Below are 9,025 nucleotides of genomic sequence, written 5' to 3'. Positions count from 1 at the left end.
GTTTTAAATTCAAAAGACATAATTAAAGCATTATTAGGTAGAATAACCCTAATTTTCACTCACAATAAATGAAATCCGTTGCTATTCTGAACAAAACATCCAAAAACATATTACGAAATATGAAGAAGATCTGATACGACTGGAGTTTCATTGTTGATTTTATTTAACACAAACTTGAATTACTACTGTACTTTCCTAAATACCAGCTTTATTTGTTTAATTAATAACTACTTTTTTGTGACTGACGAAAAAAGGTGTTTAATGTGTATATTAATTGTTTTTTACATCACAATACAATTTATTTTATCTTCTGAAGAGATAATTAAAGTGATAATAGATAGAATAGCTCTAATTTTCACTCACAACACATGAAATCAGTTGCTAATCTGAACAGATTATAGAATATGAAGATCTAAGTGGAGTTTCATTGTTATTTTTATTTAACACAAACTTAAATTACTAATATACTTTCTTAAATACCAGCTTTATTTGTTTAATTAATTCGTTACTTTAGAGTGCCCGTGTTTTTTTGTTGTTGTTGTTTTTTTACGCCAAAAGAGTTTCTAACGTCTATATTCATTGTTTTTTACAAAACAATACCAATGTTTTAATTTCAGAAGAGTTCATTTAAGCCATATTAGGTAGAATAACCCTAATTTCCACTCACAACAAATTAAATCAGTTGCTATTCATCCAAAAACTTATTACAAAATATGAAGAAGACCTAATAAGAGTGAAGTTTTATTGTTTTTTTTATTTAACACAAACTTAAATCACTACTATACTTTCTTAAATACTACCTTTATTAACTTAATTAAATAACTACTGCAAGTGCCCGTGCTGTGCTCATAGGCTGTGGTATGTGCGGACGCGCGCATTGCTCGTGCTTGTGCATTGTAGACGCGCGCTCGGAAGCCGAGCTCCGTCATTTCCTCTCTCCACAGACAGGAGGGTGGGGACAAACAGCTGGTAAGTGATGCCGTGATCCGACCGCCGAGCGGGCTGTTTTTCACACCGATTACCGCCTTTCCCGGAGCCACCACAGGTAGGAATTTCGTCCGTTAACCGCCGCCGTCTCAGAGCGGCCGCGAGCGCGTGTGTTTTGGCGCTTTGATGTGTTTTTCCAATCCGTGTCAACGAGAGCTGCTAACGGCTAACTGAGATTAGCTCCATAAACACTGATGATTTTTGGTGAAAATCGTCCGAATCCGTTAAAAGTGTGGTGTTAAAAGCGGGAAACGACAGAAGGAGGATGTTAAAGTGATATTTGAGCGGCATCAGGCGTGTGTGTGGGATGTTAAGGGCTTTAGGTTCATCTGTATCAGCATTGAGCCGTTTAAACCTCTTCAAAATCTGCTGCAGTCTGACTGACTGATCTTAATTACTCCAATTAACGGTGTAATTAACTGCCTCCAGGGTCCCTAAATTACACCATGGCTAGAGACCCTTCAACGCCCTGAAAAAGCAGTGATACGCTTGACTGCAGCTCTTTAACACCCTAATGACAGCCAACGGGTGTCACACACACCCAGACCCCAAGGGTGACACTGGCGATGGGTCACTGATATTCAGATTGGGGTAGAGTTGGATTTACATACGCACGTTCAGACTTTCTCCTTCACAATATGATTTCAGACAAGGTATTCTTAGCAAATACTTGATAGTGAAATCATATTAGCAGACTATAGTTATCAGTACACCATTGTTCACAGTTAATTAAATAGTGCTGGCGTTGTTTTGAAGTCATACTTGCATGCGATTTCAGACACAATAATCAAAGTAGCGTCACAGGTTGTCACTGTTCAAAACGAACTAATGTGTTAATATTAAACCAACTTCAATGATATTAAGGGTGTTAAAACAGTGGAAACCTCTCGATTTTATGTCAAACAAGAGCAGATTGCTGTTTAGATCAGTGCATTACAATATACACTTGGCTTTTTTGTCATCATATCACTCCATTGAAAATGTGTGACATATACAGTATATAGATATGTAGTCCACAATATGGGGCAAAGTCTTGATAGTATACAGCTGCGGATATGCACATTAATATAGCATCATTTTTGTAACAGTGTATAATAATTAATATCTTTATAGTACTGTGATGGTTGAGTTTAGGGTATTAGTGGAGGTAGGTGTTAATTAAATCCAACTTGTTGGGTAATTTAATAAACTACATAAATAATACTCTTTACAACTACTGTTTTTACATTACTGTGGCCGTTGGGGTAAATTACATGAAGTTAACCCGAAAATAACACTTTGCAAATTATAATTTTGAGACCAGACATGAACAAACTGTCCATACTAAATGTCGAATTGGACTTTCTAGGTTGACTTATTTGTATTTACTGAATAACAAAGCAGCCTAAAATGTTACACATTTTGTTTGAATGTGGAAGTTTGAATACCGTTAGACAACATTTTCATAAGGAGAGTATTTTGATGGATATTTTTAAGAAGCTACCACCAGGAAGAATCTTAAATTATTGATCAAAAATTGAACTGAAAAATCATATTTAACTTTGAATATGTTTTTGTGTGGATTTTATTGAATTCTATTTTATATATTTCGTCTAAGTAACTTTTTATTGTAATACGAATTTGTGTTTTTGTCATGTAATATTTTTATGTATATCCATTTAGCTATGAAATAGCCATAATTTGCTGATGTGGCAATAAATAAATAAATAAATTCAGCAGGGTGTTTTCACACCTTTAGTTTGGAAAAAGTCAGGAAAGTGGGTGTGTCCAGCTCTGTTTATGGGGAGTGTTGGAGGAGGGAAAGAGGGAAGGTGCATAAAAATTAGCATAAAAATGGGAGTTTCAATTTGGGCATGCGCTGATTTTCACAGAGGCAAAACAAACACAGACGCAGAGCAGAAAGACAGGTACTGTTTATATGGAGATCAGTAATCAAATTATTTGACAATTTATTAAATGGTGGACTTTAACTGCAGTTTGGCTCTTTCATTCAGGAACATTTTATTTGTGACGCATGCCCCTTGTGACAAACGAGATATTTGATTCGAGGAATTGCTGGAAGCGTGTATTTTTAATGCAATGTTTGTTAACGCACAGCGAATGAGCGAAAAAGAAAAAAAACTCTGATTTCTCAGTAACTTAAATGCACTCAGTAGATAGTGTCAGAAAGCTGTGTGTGTTATTCCTGTCACAAAATGTGACGGTATTAGTTTGATTGCGGTGTTTACATGTATACGCTCGGAGAGCAGCAGATCTTTCAGCCCATAATATTGTAGTGATATTAACATACTGTTAACTTTAGCAACTTAGAAATCATTTTGACTAAGGTCTGTCTATAAACACTAAAAGATTACTGCTTACGATACAAACTAACTTTACCATCTGAATAAACAAACAAAGACCTCTTATCGCTCACTTACCAAATCTGAAGAGGCTGAACAATCAACACTAACTGGAGCCGTGTCTTTATTAAGAGGAGACAAGCAGCAAATTTGGATTTCACCATTTCCAGATGCGAAAAGCTCTCGAGTAAAAATATTCCTTAGACACGCGAGTCCAGCTGCGCTCTCATAGAGCAAAAATGGAAACAAAACCTTCATTACAGCACATTTATAAACACAACACTGACGACCCGTACCTCCAAACAATTCTACTTATCCCACTTGTTTTGGCAACACAACATGGCGTCTCTCTGCCGTCTGAACACTGTCACAGGTCTTCAAAGCTATCATGCATATTAATGAAGTTACACCGCATACACAATAGAGCTGATTGGTTTAAACCAAATCTTTTTCATGAATGAATGCAGCACACTCAGAGACTCCCAAATACAGACGTCCAGTCTACATGCTGGAATACACACTCTAATCGGCGTGACGCAGCTTCAAAAAATTTTTCAAACCAGAACAACCAATTTGCTCGAAATAACGCAAAAACAACCATTTTGGACTGTTTTGTAAAATATATGTGTCCTTATTGTGTTTATAGCAGCATGGGGCACATATATGAGTGACTGTTCACAGCTCAAAGCATGCGTCTTGGTGATTCGTGACCCTTTAAGCCCGCAACTGTATCTGATCTATAGCAACAACCAAAATATGGTTTATAACTGCAGGTTAAAGGGATGATTCACCTAGAAATGAAAATTTGCCCACTATTTATTTAATCACCTACAAGTAATATCAAACCTTTCTTTTATTCTGTTGAACACAAAAGAAGATATTTTGAAGAATGCTTCCATAGTATTTTTACTATGGAAGTCAATGGTTGCAGGATTTAAACTTTCTTCAAAATATATTCTTTTGTGTTTAAAAAAGAAGTAAAGGGTGAGTAAACGATGGGGTAATTTTCAGTTTTGGCTGAACTATCCCTTTAACTGTGTGTATGATTGACCGCTGTACTGTCCTTGCTCTTTCTCTCTTTCTGATTTGATTGTAATTTATAAATGTGTGCATTTTGAAAAGCTGTTTTGCATTGGTGGTTATTGAGAAAAGCACATTGTGTCATTAATCAGACTTCTTGATTGAGGTATCGATGGCTCTGGTGTGGATTAGTAGGCAGTTCAGTTCTACACAACTAGTCACAGACAGTCTTGTGAGTGTGTCAGAGGATGTGTCAGGAGGATCCAGATTCCTGTAGTGGTTCTAGCGGCTGCAGCTCTCAGAATATTTCAGGATATTTATACTCAACAGCACACCAGTGTAACCCTGTAAGTAGCTTAAATTACACGTTGCAGTGTGAAGTTCACTGTATTTGTCGCCCGTGGATGAAAAAGATTGCCGGAACATTTTTGTTCTGTTATATTTGGATTTGTTTTGATTATTTAAGCTGTGCAAGTTATTGGTTTCATTCAAGGATTATGGGTTTTATGTTGAGTGTTTTGAGCTAAAGGGATAGTTCACTTAAAAATGGATTTTCATTCATGATTTACTCAACATTCACTTGACTTGAACCTTTATGCATTTCTTTCTTCCACACAAATGATGATATTCTTGAAAAATGTTGGAAATCTGTAACTAGGGCTGCATGACATTGGAAAAATCTGTAGGTTTTCTGCGATGCATATTGCAATTTCACCAGATGACTTGAATAGCTCTTTTTGGAAAAAAATAAACCTGAATTAAAGCTGCACGATTCTGGCTAAAATGAGAATCGCGGTTTTTTTTTTGTTTTTTTTATTTTTTTTTTACTTAAAATAAAGATCACGGTTTTCTCACGATTATGTAAAATAAAGGTGTGGTAAAAACAAACATATGGCACAACATCGATAATAATATTATGTGTTGGTCTACTGGTTTCTATAAATAATTCTATTCTACTTATAATAATTCTGATGTTGAATTATTATGTTTGAGATAAATGCTTGCAATCTGTCATATTAGACAATTTTATTCACTGGTAAAATCAGACATTTGCCATTATCAGATTATATTCAACAATATATAGGCTAGAGTAGTTATACTGACATTGTAAACATTAATTTTCATGCACAACTGTGGGTTCGCTATGAAAGAAAAAACAGATCAAATGCATGCCATAATCATAACTCTAAAATGCGATATGATCATTTATTTTTATTTTATTTATTTATTTATTTATTTTAAGGGTTTTCACCTTTATTGATAGGACAGTGGAGATATAGAGACAGGAAAGTGTGGGGAGCAGAGATCGGGGAAGGATCAGCAAAGGACCTCGAGACGGGAATCGAACATGGGTCGCTGCGAGCACCTCGGTGCCATGTGTCGACGCACTAACCACAAGGCTATTGGCGCCAACGCGATATGATCATTTAAATGAAGTGCACACTTTCGGTTTCATTTTGATTGCTAAGCCTAAATGGTTGTTCATACTTCGCGCACGGCTCCCAAACGATCACTCTGTGCCACAAACTGAATATTATTTACAACTTTATTACCTGTTACTCGCAACATATGCAGGTTCTGTACACTAGAGTGAACGCGCGCGCCCTCTTTGTGATAACCAGCAGCTCACGTCACGTGTGATTTCCTGATGGCGAAAACATCATTATATTAAGGCAAAAATAATTTTTAGGTTAATTAAACCTTATAAATACAGTATGTGACTCATTCAACATCATATGGAGGTGTCAATGTCTCTGAGCAATGTGTGTGAAACGATGAAAAGACTCATGCCGCCGCCTTTTCTTCTCTCCTGAACTTGAAAATATGATTGATGGAATCGTAGAAATGCTGGATTAAGATAGTCTAGGGGGTGGAATTGAGATCGCGATCTTTTAACGATTAATTGTGCAGCTTTAACCTGAATAGTCTTAGACCAGTGTCCCATCTCCCCTTTTAATCTAAAGTAGTTTTTACACAGGTGCAATCTTATCTTGAAAAAATCATATATTGCAGATGTTTCAGTCAGGTATTAGATCACGTCACAGTACTGAATCTGCACTTCTACAAAATGATATTCTTTTCTCTCTTGATGCTAAAAAGACGGTGTTACATGTGATGCTAGACCTTACCGCTGCTTTTGATACTGTGGACCATTCTGTCCTACTATCCCACTTGGCCCCTTAGGTTGGCCTACAGGGGCCTGTATTAGAGTGGTTCAGATCTTATTTACTGGTTGTAGTTTCTCAATTATGGTTAGTGTCGTCACTTCTCCATCTGCTCTGTTGACTTTTGATGATGAAAAGTCAACTCTACAGTTTAACAAAGTGACTTTTTTTTGACATTTTAGTAGTTTTAATATAATTTATAAATTAACATATAATTGTAACATATAATTTGTTAATTTTAGTATAATGCCTAAGAAATAATAATATAGAGAAGTATATAAGTCTTAAAAAATAACAGAAAGTGTGATATCAGTTTATTACAAGGTGAATCACCAACCCAGACAATTGTGATATTTTATTTTTCTGTGATGTATATTGCGATATGAATACAATTTTGGCAGATGACTTGAATAGCTCTATTTAAAATTAAATCATGAATTTAAATGGGTTGGAATAATCTTGTAGCAGACAAACAAACTAATTGCATTCCTAAATAGATAAAGTTAAATTAGTGGTCAGATATTTGGGTACAGTAATAGGATATAATATTATCGTGATATTTTTTTTTTCCCCTATAAGGACAATGACGACAATCATGGATCAAAATTCAGATTTTTTAGACATAAAATTCAGATCTTTTATACATTTAAATTAATATGGATACTTGGCTACATCGATCGATAATGTATCGCGAAGACAGAATTATCACGATTAATCAGCATATAGATATTTTGTCTAGAAATGTCCCGATCAGGTTTTTTTGCTTTTGATTCATTTGATTTTAAGGATCTGCCGATACCGAAACTCTATCCGATACTTCTATAATACATTTAAAAAGAATAAAGAGGGAAGAAACCGATTCAGGGTGTTCCTTATATTATATTTAATTCAACTTATTTAAAAACTCAATAACTGTGTTAACAAACAGAGCACTTCTATGAGGTAGCTTGAACAATTAAGTAATAACATCAATTCTTCACTTTTGCACTTTTAGTATAAAAAAATCGAATATAAAACAAACAGCACCTCAACTTAAAATACCCAGCAGGCAATCCCAAATTTACATATCTCACAGTTTGCTATGGCAATGTTGTCGTAATCAACTTTATAATACCTCCAGACCGCAGACATACTCGCACTTTCTGCTTCAAGCTGCTTTTGTGTTCAACTTTGCCAGAATTTAACCAATAGCGTTTCTGCAACAAAGTGATGTCATGTCGCACATGTTGCTCTTTCTGTGTGGTTAAGAAAGAGGTCTAACTCTGTGCCACCGCATAAAAATAGATGTGTTAAAAAATAATGAGAATATATATAAATATATACATGCATGCATACACACATACTCAAGTCCTGATTGTGAGGTAAATTCAGATCGAGTCTGAAATCATGTGATTGGGCCCAATTTCTGATCATGTGATCGAATTTGGACATCCTTAATTTTGTCCCACCCCTATATTATCGAATAATCTAATGTAATTTAAAATTACAATGTACCTTCTTCATTGCTGGTCAACTATAGTCCCAATTTAACACCATTACGACTATTGTGAATATACACACATCGAGATACCAATGCTAAAGCAATATAGTGCATCACTACTTTAAACTTACAAATGTTCATAAGTCACTTTTTTTTAAAAAAGCGATTAAAAGTTGTCAGAAGAAAAATAAATATCCCATAATGCAATTCAAAAGCAGAAATAAACAGGAAAGAAATCAAAAGATGAATCAAAAATATGGAAAACTGCTAATTGATGGATATTTTTACAGTTTATCACAGAAGAACAGAATATCTCAGTGCCTATTTTTCCCATATTATCTTAATGTTGCTCTTAAAAATAACGCAGTGAATGTTACATTTTATTTTTTGGTGTGTGAACCTAATGAATCAGTAAAACCAGATTACTACAAGTGGGAACAAACTAAAATCACAGCATTTTGTCACAGCATGGTTGTGATCCTAATTGTTAGTTTCCACATTCTTCACCCTGGATTCCTCAGAAGGTTGTGATTAGTTCTGTTGGATGTCTGCGTGTAGGTCAATTCCGCTCTCTTCTGCGTGCACCTCATTGTGTTTTGCAAGCAGGGTTTGGTTAAAGCCTCTTTTGAAAAGTGCTGTGAGCAGACGGCGGCCCCTCAGCTATTGTAGGCCAACTCTAGAATGAGACTCGCTGGCAGTGGCTTCTCTGAGTTCATGTGGAATGTATTTCCTGTTTGGGTCCCTTCAGTTTTGGGAATGGAAGAAAAAGCATGACTCGCTCACTGCTTAATGGATGCTGCAGCTCTGGTTATTTAAAGAAGTGTTTTCTCACGAGATGTCGTCTTTGTCTTGATAATGCAGGAATATTTTTATATGGAAAGTTTCGGAGTGAATGTGAAATAGATTTGACCTATTTGTGGATTCAGGATATCTGAAAGGAATTTTTTTTAATTTAGTTACTCTGTCGAAGTGAAATATAAGCATTTTATTATTGTTTTTGTTTACTTCAACATTGGTTTCCAAATGCTGAA

The 9,025-nt window shown here is 35.3% G+C and overlaps 1 protein-coding gene across 26 annotated transcripts in view; it reads left to right on the top strand.

Moving 5' to 3' along the window:
- Positions 1-938: 938 nt before the first annotated feature.
- Positions 939-9,025, top strand: part of garre1 (granule associated Rac and RHOG effector 1) — a 67,001-nt gene continuing 58,914 nt past the window's right edge. For 17 of the 26 annotated variants that reach the window (XM_087291441.1, XM_087291438.1, XM_087291434.1 and 14 more), the window contains exon 1: positions 943-1,045. The gene's annotated coding sequence lies outside the window, so the exon portion shown is untranslated. 26 annotated transcript variants of the gene reach the window in all.

The sequence above is a fragment of the Danio rerio genome, chromosome 18 (genome assembly GCF_052040795.2).
Source record: "Danio rerio strain M-AB ecotype USA chromosome 18, GRCz13ab, whole genome shotgun sequence".
In the NCBI taxonomy this organism is placed as follows: domain Eukaryota; kingdom Metazoa; phylum Chordata; class Actinopteri; order Cypriniformes; family Danionidae; genus Danio; species Danio rerio.
The sequence above is the reverse complement of the archived record's forward strand: the minus strand, read 5'-3'. Positions and strand labels throughout refer to the sequence as shown.